Genomic DNA, 13,548 nt, shown 5'->3' with positions numbered 1-13,548 from the left:
ATACATAAGTTTCACGGGAGCTTACGTCCCCTGGGTAGCCTGGGACATAAAAGTGTGGGAGAGAGGGAGCTTGGCTCCCTTGCCTTGGGCTGAGATAAATTCAGATTAACATACACCCCATGTCTTCCTTGCAGGATCAGGCTGAGGCTGGGATGTCACTGAGATCACACACTTGCTTGGCTTCTTCTCTTCCTCCTAGTCCTGCTTTCTCCAGTTCCTTCCAGGCGTCTCCTGGGAGCACTTCCATAATCAATCCCTTTTTCACGATTTTCATCTTGGGCTGCTTCTGGGGACCCCACCTAAGATGAGACTTTAGTCCACTTATGCTGCTCTATCAAAATACTTGAGACTGGGTAATTTGTAAGGAACAGAAATTTATTTTCTCATGCTTCTGAAGGTGGAGAAGCCTAAGATCAAGGTGCCAGCAGGTGCAGTGTCTGCTGGGGGCTGCTCCCTGCTTCCAGTACAGTGCCCTGGTACCGCATCCTCCAGAGGAGAGGACGTCCTCTCACGTGTCCTCCCACGGCAGGAGGCGAAAGTGCAGGCAAGCTGAGTGCTGTGAGAAGCCTCTTTCATAAGGGCCTTAATCCCATTCACAAGAGAGGAGCCCTCAGGCCTAATCAGCTCTTAAAGACCTCACCTTGTCATACCATTACATTGGCCATTAAGTATCAACATCTGAATTTTGTTTTTTGTTTTTTTTTTTGGTGGGGGGGTATTTACTTTTTTTTTTTTTTTACTTTTATTTTAGGGTACACATGCAGGTTTGTTATGCAAGTAAATTGTGAGTCATGGGGGTTGGGTGTACAGATTATTTCATTGCCCAGGTTCTAGGCACAGTACCTAATAGGTAGCTTTTGAATCCTCACCCTCTTCCTTCGCTCCACCCATAAGTAGACCCCAGTGCCTGTTTTCCCTTCTTTGTGTGCACATGTACTCAATGTTTAGCTCCCACTTATAAGCGAGAATGTGCGGTATTTGTTTTTCTATTCCTGTGTTTGTTCAGGAAAATGGCCTCCAGCTCCATCCATGTTGCTGCAAAGGATATTATCTCGTTCTTTTTACGGCTGTGTGGTATTCCATAACATCTGAATTTTGAATTTTGGCAGGGACACATTTAAACTATAGCAGACGGTGCTAAATGCATTTGTTGATGACTCCTAAAACTCAGCTGTCCCTGTAGGCAGGCCTAGCCAGGCTCCATCCCCCTGGCTCTGCAGCACAACTGAGGTAGGAGCCCTGGGTGAGGAAGCATTTGCAGGGCAGGATCCACCGCTCATCCTCCTGGGCCTTCTTTTTCTTAGGTAAAATGGGAGGCGGGTCCCAGATTATCTGAAAGATCTCATTAAAGGACCCTGTGAGTCAAGGTGGGGCTTCATCAGAGTCACCTTATGTGACTATTAACATAAACTTGCGAGGCTATTAACATAAACTTGTGAAGGTGAGGGAGGCTTGGAGATAACCTTCAGACAATGAGCGGTGCCATAGTGGGCCTGAGAGACGGGGAGGCGCAGGAGGGCACGGAGTCACAAAAGGGCCTATCTCTGAGACAGCCAAAAAGTTGTAAAAAATAAAGTGGAGGTTCTGAATCCACGGGAGGGAGGAATGGACAGTTGACCTGGGTGAGAGCAGGAGCCTGGGGGACCAGACAGCTTGGCGGTCTTGAGTGGGTGGAGCCACTCAGGGGGACGGGGCGGAGTGACCACGCAGGGCTGTCTGTGCTGGCAGCCGGATACCACCGTGAGTGCCGTGACTGCCAACTCAGCAGCACCTGAGGTTAGCACCAGTGATGGCCTATTTAGGGCTGTGGGGAGGGAGTCAGTTTATGGTTTATGTAAAGAGCTGGGAGCGCGGCCCGCCTCAGACAGTGCTATAACGTTTACTGTTAGGTTCATCTGCACTGACACTAAGCATCCTGCTCGGATAGCGCAGTGGGTTTCACTCTCTAAGCAGATGCCTGACTGTGTTCATTTGGAGGACTACAGAGAGGGTGCCTGAGGAAAAGTCAGGAATGGATTTCAGCTCAACAAGTATTCTCTGATTCAAATGAATGCGTAGTTTTTCTAGTTTGCACCACATGCGAGCTCTGCAGATATAAAGAACACTGGAGTGGGGGCGCCTATCCAAGCGCTCCCTGTCTGGTTTGGGGGAGGTGCTGACATAAGTTGGGGCACATCCTCCAACTTGGAGGGCGGGGGAGGTGCTGGGGTGTCATTGCTTCTCCCCTGTTTATGTGGAGCCCTAGAGGATCTGGGGCCAGGGTAGGTTCCCGAGTCAGCAGGGGCTGGGGCTGGAAAGAAGACCCTCCAAGGGGTTGCCGCCTTCCAGAGGTGGAAGATTCACTCCTATCCAGGCTTACCTCCTGCCCTGGGTGGCTCTCGCCACAGAGGCTGCTGTGCCCAGAGGAGTTACTGCCCTGAGGAAGGCAACCCAGGACGGGGCCCGGGGAGCCCACTAAAGAGCCAGATCCCCCACTCCCTTGAGGGCTACACAGGGATGGAGAATGATGCATTTTGCCGGGCCCCACACTGGCTGAGGAGGGGGAACAGTGAGTTCCTCAGGACCTGCTCACCCACAGCTCTGCCCAGAAGAATAGGCCAATATCGGGAGAAGTGATGAGTAGGGAAGGGGATGGAGCGTAGCTGGCCAGGGCCAGCCGTGAGAGGGATGGGGAGAGACTGGGAAGGGGGTAATGTTTTAAGGCAATGCAGTCTACACCTGTTCCCTCACAGCATCCCCAGGGAGAGGCTCTGGGGTGCAGCCAGGCAGGTTGGCCCACAGCACTGGGACTCCTAGGCTCAGCAAAGACCTCCTGTCCTAGCTTGGCCCAAGAGTAGCAGAGCCCTTACACTCAAGGACCATCTCAACTCTGACAGTGAGCTCGTGTCATTGGCCCTTGTTGTCAGTGAGGGCCAGAAACCAGAGGGTCCCTAGCTCCTGTTCTGGATTGTGTGAGACCCTCAGGACCCTAGGAGCAGGGAGGGGCAGACAATCTCGGCTCTATGGCAAACTGGGGTGGGACTCAGCTGATTACACTTGGTTTAGAGAAACAAAGAAATGTGACACGAGAGACACACCAAGCTGCGGAGTTTATGATCGCAACCTTGCAACCTGAACTAAAAAGAACAGAGACAAATATTAAATACTTAAGTCAACACTGTGGGATTGAAATAATCCTAGGGAGAAAGGCACAGAGCTGCTCACGGTTCATTACAAGGTGAGCAGGCGCTGGGATAAAGTCCGGCTTGCGGCTCAGCTCCCTCAGGGGCCTCCTTGGGCGGCCAGTCCTCCATATGAGCCGCTTCCTCCGCCCAGAACTCACCCTGGTCAACCCATCTCCAGGTCTCGCCAAACCTTCTCACCAATGCCCAGAATCCCAGTGAGGTGGCTCTCTTGTTACTCTCTGCTCAGGCACCTGCGTGGCCTCCTCCCAGGAATCCATGGATCAATGTCATCAATGCGTGGATTCCTCCAGGGATCTAGGTTCAGTGTCAGGATGTCTGTCTTGTTCACAGTCTTACCTATACCCCCTACCCCAGTTCCCAGCATGGTGTTAAGAACCTAGTTTTCCCTTCACAATAGTTGTAGAGTGACTCTGTGGTGAAATCATGTCTTCAAGTTTTACCCAATGCACTTTCTCTCCCAGTTGCTCTTCCTCTCTACTCCCAGCTCCCCTGCCCTTTGCCTTGAAGCCTGGAGCTAGCTGGGGCTTGCCCTGCCAGGGAAGAAGGAAGCCACTAAACCCCAAAGCAGAGTCCTGACCGAACAAAAACCTTTTCGTGGTGATGGGGAATGTTTATTATCTTGATTGTGTATACGTCAGTCAAAACTTATCAAATTGTACACTCTAAATATGTGCAGTTGATTGTGGGCTAGGCTTTTGAATATTTTAAGCAGAGATAAGTTTTGAAAGCCTGGTGCTAAGAAAGAAAAGTGCCTTTGGAATTGTAGACTTTGTTTAAAATACCAAGAGCTGGAGGTGGCAGGTGCAGACACTGGAACTAGAGGGTGGTTCTTAAACTCTGGTCTGGTCAGAACCACTGAGGGGGCTGGTTCCAGTGCAGTGTTTCTGAGGCAGCAGGTCTGGGGTGGGGCCCGAGCCTATGTCTAACAACTCCTCAGGCGATGCTGATGCTGCTGGTCCCAAGATCACACTTTGAGAACACTGGTCTCAAATATAGAAGGAGTGGGGATGAAAATATGAGTTTCCTGCTTTGAGAGATAGGAGTTCGCCAGCTGGGAAGGGAGGGAGACTTGCAGTGGGCGGGGCCAGAGCTTCGAGGCAAATGCCCAGTGTTCTGTGCTTCTGCTTCAGAGCAAACTCCCTATGGCAGGGGGAAGGGTGAATATCTCGGATCAGTCAGGGTACTTGAGAAAGAAGCTGTGATGGCCTGGCTCTCCAAGGTGTAGCCTGGGACACCTAGCCCTCCTGGAGAATCCTGCATGGAGGCCTGGGGGCAGTGGACTAGCAGTGTCTTGGGGGCGAGGTGGAACTTCAGAGGCCTGCCGGACCAGCAGTGGCCTTGTGGTTGGGACAAGGAGGGCATCGGCCTGACTCCTGCAGGGCAAGGACATCAGAAACAGCTGGCAACACACAGAAAAGGCAAGTCTCACTGGCAGAGGCAAGCGAGGACACAGCCAGCAGACATGTGTACAGCCTCCCAGGAACTTAGATCGCTTGAGGCACGGTTACCCAAAAGAACATGATTTTTAAACTGGAAGTCACCAGTTGTTTTAAATGGGCAAGATTAAATTTTCCACCTTCAGCAAAAAATGAATGCACAAAAACTAAGTTAATTTTAGTAAGAGACAAATGAAGAGAGCTCCATCTTTGTGCATTTGAATTGCTGATGTTGGGGTTATTCAACTTTAAACTTGTTAGAAACATATTCAGTTTGCACTGCTTGTGGGATAAGACTAGCATGTCTTCATGAAGGAGTTCAAGTCTTGGAGGTTTGGTAGGACTTTGGACATCAGAAAGGAAAATAGAACGTGAAAAAGCCCAGAGATAATAAAGCTCAACCTATAACCTTGATGTGGGTGATAGAACTGTAGGGAATCTGAATTCTGCCTCTGTCTCCCACACCTCCAGTGGATGTAGGAAGCTCTAAGCCAAGGTCGGCGGGATGCTGAGTGGAGTTGGGGGGTGCAGGCAGGTGCTCTGACCAAACTCTAGTTCTCACCAGCTGAATGGAGTGTGCTGGGTCACCCAGGGAAGCCACAGCTGTCACCACATGCGGCTGGTGGAGCCTAGTCAGGGTTGTGTTTGGGATGGGAGCAAAAAAAGAGGTACCCAAGAAGACAGTCATCTTTGGGATCTAGCAGTCATTGACCATACATTATTCATTCATACCCATCATTCAGTCATTATGCATGTTTGTAACACACACAGAAGGAAATCTTGCTGCTGAAATGAAGGATCTAGAAATAAATTGCACTGGCAATGCAGGGGAAATCCCATCATCCCTGGGGCCTTCCAGGACCAGCTTCTTTTTATTATTATTATACTTTAAGTTCTGGGACATGTGTGCAGAACGTGTAGGTTTGTTACATAGGTATACACATGCCATGGTCTTGGTTTGCTGCAGCCATCAACCCATCATCTACCTTGGGTATTTCTCCTAATGCTTTCCCTCCCCCAGACCCACTACCCTCTGACAGGCCCTGGTATGTGATGTTCCCCTCTCTGTGTCCATGTGTTCTCATTATTCAACTCCCACTTATGAGTGAGAAAATGTGGCGTTTGGTTTTCTGTTCTTCTGTTAGTTTGCTGAGAATGATGGTGTCCAGTTTCATCTATGTCCCTGCAAAGGACATGAACTTATCCTTTTTTATGGCTGCATAGTATTCCATTGTGTATATGTGCCACATTTTCTTTATCCAGTCTACCCAGTCTATGATTGATGGGCATTTGGGTTGGTTTGCTATTGTATAGTATTCCATGGTGTATATGTGCCACACTTTCTTTATCCAGTCTGTCCAGTCTATCATTAATGGGCATTTGGGTTGGTTTGCTATTGTGAACAGTGCCACAATGAACATATATGTGCATATGTCCTTACAGTAGAATGATTTATAATCCTCTGGGTATATACCCAATAATGGAATTGCTGGATCAAATGGTATTTCTGATTCTAGATCCTTGAGGAATAGCCACACTGACTTCCACAATGGTTGAACTAGTTTACAGTCCCACCAACAGTGTAAAAGTGTTCCTATTTCTCCACATCCTCTCCAGCATCTGTTGTTTCCTGACTTTTTAATGATCACCATTCTAACTGGCGTGAGACAGTATCTCATTGTGGTTTTGATTTGCATTTCTCCAATGACCAGCGATGATGAGCCTTTTTTCATGTTTGTTGGCTGCATAAATGTCTTCTTTTGAGAAGTGTCTGTTCATATCCTTTGCCCACTTTTTGATGGGGTTTTTCTTGTAAATTTGTTTCAGTTCTTTGTAGATTCTGGATATTAGCCCTTTGTCAGATGGATAGATGGCAAAATTTTTCTCCCATTCTGTAGGTTGCCTGTTCACTCTGATGATAGTTTCTTTTGCTGTGCAGAAGCTCTTTAGTTTAATTAGATCCCGTTTGTCAATTTTGGCTTTTGTTGTCATTGCTTTTGGTGTTTTAGTCATGAAGTCTTTGCCCATGCCTATGTCCTGAATGGTATTGCCTAGGTTTTCTTCTAGGGTTTTTATGGTTTAAGTCTTTAATCCATCTTGAGTTAATTTTTGTATAAGGTATAAGGAAGGGGTCCAGTTTCAGTTTTCTGCATATGGCTAGCCAGTTTTCACAACACTATTTATTATATAGGGAATCCTTTCCCCATTGCTTGTTTTTGTCAGGTTTGTCAAAGATCAGATGGTTATAGATGTGTGGTGTTATTTCTGAGGCCTCTGTTCTGTTCCATTGACCTATATATCTGTTTTGGTAACAGTACTGTGCTGTTTTGGTTACTGTATCCTCGTAGTGTAGTTTGAAGTCAGGTAGCGTGATGCCTCCAGCTTTGTTCTTTATGCTTAGGGTTGTCTTGGCTATGTGGGCTCTTTTTTGGTTGCATATGAAATTTAAAGTAGTTTTTTCTAATTCTGTGAAGAAAGTTAATAGTAGCTTGATGGGGATAGACACATTCTATAAATCTATAAATTACTTTGGGCAATGTAGCCATTTTCATGATATTGATTCTTCCTATCCATGAGCATGGAATGTTTTTCCATTTGTTTGTGTCCTCTCTTGTTTCTTTGAGCAGTGGTTTGTAGTTCTCCTTGAAGAGGCCAGAACCAGCTTCTTTGAACCAGCTTCCTGAAAAACAGGAAGTTCTCAAGGCCGACTTCCTGGAGATGGAAGCTGAGACTACAGATTGTAAAAGCCTTGGCCTCAGGGGACCATCTCCAGGTTCTGCAAAGGGCTTCTTCAAACCTCTGTGTGTGGAGTCATTTTGTGCTGAGGAGCAGCTCCTTCCTGGCCCTGCACCTTCAAGCTCTCCCTGGGATGCTACAACATAAGGGGCACACGTTCTAGACACATGTTTATTTCTCTTTTGCATCCTGTCTTCATCCCCTCAGAAGGTCTGTCTTGAGTTCCTATAACACTGTGACTCGCTCAAGCCAGACTCTGCCAAAACCAAGATACCCACTTACCTGAGTGGAAGAGGTGTTACTGAAACACCATGGGTTCTATCTGGGTCCCATCACTCACCACATAGAGAGCCAATCACTGAGAAAACGAGTATCACCAGGGAAGAAGGCTTTTTATTCAGGTGACGTTATCCTGGAGAATGGGAGATAAGTCTTAAATCCATCTCCTCAATGGACTAAAATTGGGGGTTTATGTAGCTGAGAAGGAATGGAATTGTGTGTGGGAAAACAGAAACTAGGGAAGGGTAAGGAAAATGAATAAAGCGACTGGTGTCTTACTGGCTGGATGCAGTGATCTGGTGAATTTCAGTCCTTTGCCTGAGGGTCAGTTTCCTGAAGAAGGAACACAGATAAGACAAATAAGTTTCAAGTTTTAAGATGGGGGTGTCAATTTCTATGTTTATTCAAGAAAATCATAAAGGTCAGGCATGATGCCTTGCACCTGTAATCCCAGCACTTTGGGAGGCTGAGGCAGGTGGATTGCTTGAGGTCAGGAATTTGAGGCCAGCCTGGGCAACATGGTGAAACCTCATCTCTACAAAAAACACAAAAATTAGCCAAGTGTGGTGGTGCATGCCACCACATGTGTGGTCCTAGCTATTCAAGAGGCTAAGGTCAGAGGATCACCTGAGCCTGGGGAGGTTGAGGCTGCAGGGAGCTGTGATCGCACTTCAGCCTGGGCAACAGTGAGAACCTGTCTTAAAAAACAAAAAATATAATTTACAAATTTAATTCCCACGCATATCATATTTGACTTGTATAGGAAAATAAAGATCCTGTTGCATCTTGAACATGATCTAGAAAAAATGTTTATACTGGTAGGAGGATCACTTGAGCCCAGGAAGTTGAGGCTGCAGTGAGCCATGATCACGCCACTGAACCCTAGCCTAGGCAACAGGTTCATTAAAAACAAAAAACAGGCCAGGCACAGTGGCTCGTGCCTGTAATTCCAGCACTTTGGGAGGCTGAGGCAGGTGGATCACATGAGGCCAGGAGTTTGAGACCAGTTAGGCCAACATGATGAAATCCTGCCTCTACAAAGAACACAAAAATTAGCCGGGTGTGGTGGCGGGTGCCTGTAATCCCAGCTACTTGGGTGGCTGAGGCATGAGAATTGCTTGAACCCAGGAGGTGGAGGTTGCAGTGAGCTGAGATTGCACCACTGTACTCCAGCCTGGGCGACAGAGCGAGACCCAGTCTCAAAAACAAAACAAGACAAAAAACAAACAAAAAAAACCCCAATAAATATCAGTTATATGGGACGATAGGGCTGGATTCAGAGGGGAGCCCAGTTTTCAACTCTTCTTTGAAATTCCTGCTTCCTCAAAAGGCCATTGAGCTCTGAAAGATTTGGGACTAAAGACCTATCTCAGGAATCTTCCCCTGAGCTAAAGGCCACTTGAGTTGGGGCCATTACTTACCTTGGTTGATGCACATGGGAGAGTCTTAACATGCCTCTTGCGGAGGAGATGGACACTGGTGCAGGGTTGGCACTCTGGTGCTGCATATGTTGCCAAGAGCCTGTCTGCTCCTACTGGGCCAGGTAGCATGAGTGATGCCCCCACAGCTCCTCCCTGTGGACTTAGGAAGGTGCCCCTACTCTTGCACAAAGCCACTTAGGGCAAATCTGCAAAGCATATTTTGCATGTCGAAGCATAGGTCTATTTGGATTATCCTTCTTCTATTTTCTCCTGACAGCTTCATTTCCAAGAAATCAAGAAAGAAAACAAAAGCTAGCCAGGGGTGGTGGCTCATGCCTGTGATCCCAGCACTTTGGGAGGCCGAGGCAGGTGGATCATGAGGTCAGGAGTTCGAGACCAGCCTGACCAACATAGTGAACCCCCCCATCTCTTCTAAAAATACAAAAAATTAGCTGGGTGTGGTGGTGGGCACCTGTAATCCCAGCTTCACACGAGGCTGAGGCAGGAGAATCGCTTGAACCTGGGAGGTGGAGGTTGCAGCGAGCCGAGATCGTGCCACTGCACACCAGACCAGGCAACAGTGCAAGACTTCATCTCAAAAAAAAAAAAAAAAATTAGGTTTGGTGGGGGGTACCTGTAATCCCAGCTACTCGGGAGGCTGAGGCAAGAGAATCACTTGAACCTAGGAGGCAGAGGTTTCAATGAGCCAAGATTGTGTCAGTGTACTCCAGCCTGAGTGACAGAGTGAGACTCCATCTCAAAGAAAAAAAAAAGAAGCTGAAAACATTTATTTAAAAAAAGGAAGAAGGAAATTGCAGAATATGCAACAATTAAGTAGTAGGCATTTGGTCTTCTGGGGAAAAATATTACAACCTATTTGCAAACCTTTGTTGATGATCTGAGTGGTCACTCTCTTAATACCATGAGATACCACTTCTCACTCACTAGGATGGCTACAATCAAAATCACAATGGTTGGCAAGGATGTGGAGAAACTGGAAACTTCATAAGTCATTGCTGGTGGAAATGTAAAATGGCGTAGCCACTATGGGAAACAGTTCGGAAGTTCCTCAGTTAAACATAGTTACCACAGGACCAGCAAGTCTACTCCTAGGGTATATACCTAAGAGAATTGAAAACATATGTCCACACAAAACTTGTACATGAATATTCATAGTAGCATTATTCATATTAGCACTAAAGTAGAAGCAACTCAAGTGTCCATCAGTTGATGAATGAATAAATAAAATGTGGCATATCCTACAATGGAATATTATTCAGCATAAAAAGGAATGAAGTATCAATACGTGCTACAACATGAATGGACCTTAAAAACATGCTAAGTGAAATAAACCAGACCTAAAAAATTATATGATTCCATCTGTATGAAATTTCCAGAATAGGCAAACTCATAGAGGCAGAAAATAGATTAGTGGTTGCCAGGGGCTGAGGCCAGGAGATGGGAAGTGAGAGCTAATGGGCATGGAGTTTCTTTTGGGGGTTATGAAATGCTCTGGGAGAAGATACTGATGATGGTTGTATGGCTTCATGTATGTACTAAAAACCATTGAAATGTACACTTCACTAAGGTGAATTTTATGGCATGTAAATTACATCTCAATTTTGAAAGCCTCTTCATTAAGAACACAAGAGCCTGCTCCTGTAGCACATATACTAAAATTGGAATGATACGGAGATTAGCATGGTCCCTGCACAAAGATGACACACAATTCGTGCAGCAGTCCATGTTCATAAAAAGAACACATTTGCACTCCAACTTACACATCCCCTGATCATCTTTGATTCTATTATTTTTTTTTCCCCCTCTGGTAAAACCCCCAAGAGGAAAAATGCTCCCCTTTTCTAAATTGCTCACTAGAGTGACTAGAATGGTGTCTAATAAATTCTTTTCTTATAATGAAAATGCAATAATTATTTTATATTTAGGGCATCTGTTGAAGAGGGGGATTGTTACACGATCATGTTCCTGTCTTAAAGAGGGATTTAAACAGTTCCTCTGATCTTTTAAATATTCAAAAAGATTATTTTTGAAACTGCTGTTTAAATGGAGAAAGTAGGATTTAAGAAGGTGCAGCTTCAAAGCTGGAATTCATAGAGCCATAGAGAGTTTATAAAGCAGTATCACATAATAAAATTAAAGTGTTCCTACCAATTATAAGGGCATTCTTTTGTGACTAAAAGCATTTCTTACGGTGTTCAAACATATCTTAGTATACTAAAGAGAAACGGAAATATTTTACACATAGACTTTATTTTATGGGAATGATAGTGCCTTCTGGGTCTTACTTCACTGGGATTTTTAAAAATCAAGGAAATATATATGAACGTGTTTTGTTCCCTCTGAAGAAATGTGGCATATAAATCCAAAACATTGTTATCTTAATTCAATAAAACTTTATGGAAATGATGTAAAAGCACCTGGTGAATTCTAGTTTATGCTCTAATTACCTACACAAAACATTTTTCACTCACTCCGTAAAAGGGTTATAGCCCATTTTTTTTTTTTTATTTATGCGAGCTTGAAATGAAACTCACTTCCCAGTAAGGAGGTGATTCGCTGTCAAATCATGGGAGAAAGATTGTTTGACGATGAAAGTTGATAGTCACATCCACGTGTTCCTACCCCGCCTCACCACACCACACTCTGGAGCAAACAACTCCTTTTTCTTTTTTTTATTCTAAACTACGCTTGAGAAGTCTTATTTATACAATTTTACGCAAGCTAAGGGGAGCACATTGTGTTCTAGTCTTCTTTTCTTCTCCCCCTCTCTCTCCTTTTTCACAGAACCTAATTATTGGACACACGGCTCTTTTAAAACAATCAAGAACAGAAAGGCATGTCCTCTTTGCCGTTCCCTCTGGCTCTGAGGAAAGGCAGCCCGTTCAGGGTTCAAGGCCCGGGAATTTTTTCTGAGCAATAACCAGTTTGAAGTGGGCTCTGCCAATGGAGTCCTCTGGGACTGAGTTATCGGAAGCCCCAGAGATGCTCGTTCTCTGCAGGACATGGAAGTCTACCCTGACCAGAGAAGGGGTGAGACCTTTCGCTAGGGTCCTTTCACCTGCTCCACATAGAACCCCCACCAGAAGTCTGCACCCCTCCCGCCCCCTTTTGCCTCGGCAGGAAGTTTCACACTCGCTTGTCTGGCCCTGAAACAAGCTTCCTCTTTCTCAGATGCAAGGCCACCTACTCGCTCTGGAATTCCTTCACAGACTAACCAGGCCCTTCTTGAGCAGGCCCCCAAAAGAAAAATGATTAATGTGGCTGATATGTATATTGCAGACTGTCCATCAACAGAAGTGGAAAAAAAACACCTTTGGGGGCTGTCCCTAGGCTTAGGCACTACAGAGAGCTCCCAGCTTCAAAGGAGCTTTATCTAAAAGCCATTTTTCTCTGGAGCTGAGAGGAGCAGGGAGAGCGGGCAGCCGGCCAGCCACAGCTGGAGAGAGGACTCTAAAGGCCTGTTGAGCACCAGCTCCTTTGCTGGGTTGCCGGCTCTGGTTTTATTTTGGCCGTGTCAAATTCTGGCTTGAGTTTGTACTGATGTTGCCAGCTCATTCGTTATGCCCATAAAATAATAATGCCAGCAATAACAACAATGAATAATAATAACACAGCAGATCCCGTTTACTCAGCACTCACCATGTGCCCGATGCTGGGCTACATATTTAACCTAAATTTTCTCATTTAATCCTTACAAACTCCTAGAGGTTTAATGACCTCCCTAAACCCAAGTCAGCCATGAAATTCTGTCTGAATCCAAAGCCCACTGAGGACTCTGCTCTTCTATATATGGCCTGGGCTATATTTTCAAATCCCCAGAGGATGGAACTTTTAAAAGGCTGTTACCCCCCCAGGCCCTGGAGGCTGGGAGGTCACCGAGGGGCTGTCATTTTTAGGAAGGTCCTATCCACAGAGAGATGGCCAAGCAATGTGCCCACCTATTTAAGTTAAAGGCTAAGGGAAATGTCACACTCTCAAATATTAGAAGGAAAATTATAGAATTGGTGAATATCAGAGTAAAGCAAAATTTGCCTTTCATATAGTAGACACTCAAAATCATTCTATGAAGTAGAACCCTCTAATTTTTTTTCTCCTAGACTTACCTCTTTTGTGCTTAGTAGGCCCTTTTGATGTCTGTGTAGGGGAGGTATTGCCCAAGCTTAATTTCTTTGTGACATCTTGAGTTCTTGAGCCATAGATTTTTAGGCCATGTAAAATGTAGGTGGAAACACAATTTCTCCCTTAACTTCTTTTTCTCTATTATCCTGATATTTAAAACATTCGTTGATTAAGTTTTTTTTTTTTTTGAGATGAAGTCTTGCTCTGTCTCCCAGGCTGGAGTGCAGTGGCGCAATCTCGGCTCACTGCAACCTCCGCTTCCTGGGTTCAAGTGATTCTCCTGCCTCAGCCTCCTAAGTAGCTGGGATTACAGGCATGTGCCACCAAGCCCGGCTACTTTTTTTGTATTTT

General features: G+C 45.7%; 1 pseudogene; it reads left to right on the top strand.

Moving 5' to 3' along the window:
- The first annotated feature begins 10,710 nt into the window (after positions 1–10,710).
- Positions 10,711–10,809, top strand: LOC115934133 (uncharacterized; annotated as a pseudogene).
- Positions 10,810–13,548: the final 2,739 nt, after the last annotated feature.

This window comes from Gorilla gorilla, chromosome 2 (genome assembly GCF_029281585.2).
Source record: "Gorilla gorilla gorilla isolate KB3781 chromosome 2, NHGRI_mGorGor1-v2.1_pri, whole genome shotgun sequence".
NCBI classification, from domain to species: Eukaryota; Metazoa; Chordata; class Mammalia; order Primates; family Hominidae; genus Gorilla; species Gorilla gorilla.
This window is presented reverse-complemented; position numbering and strand designations above follow the sequence as displayed.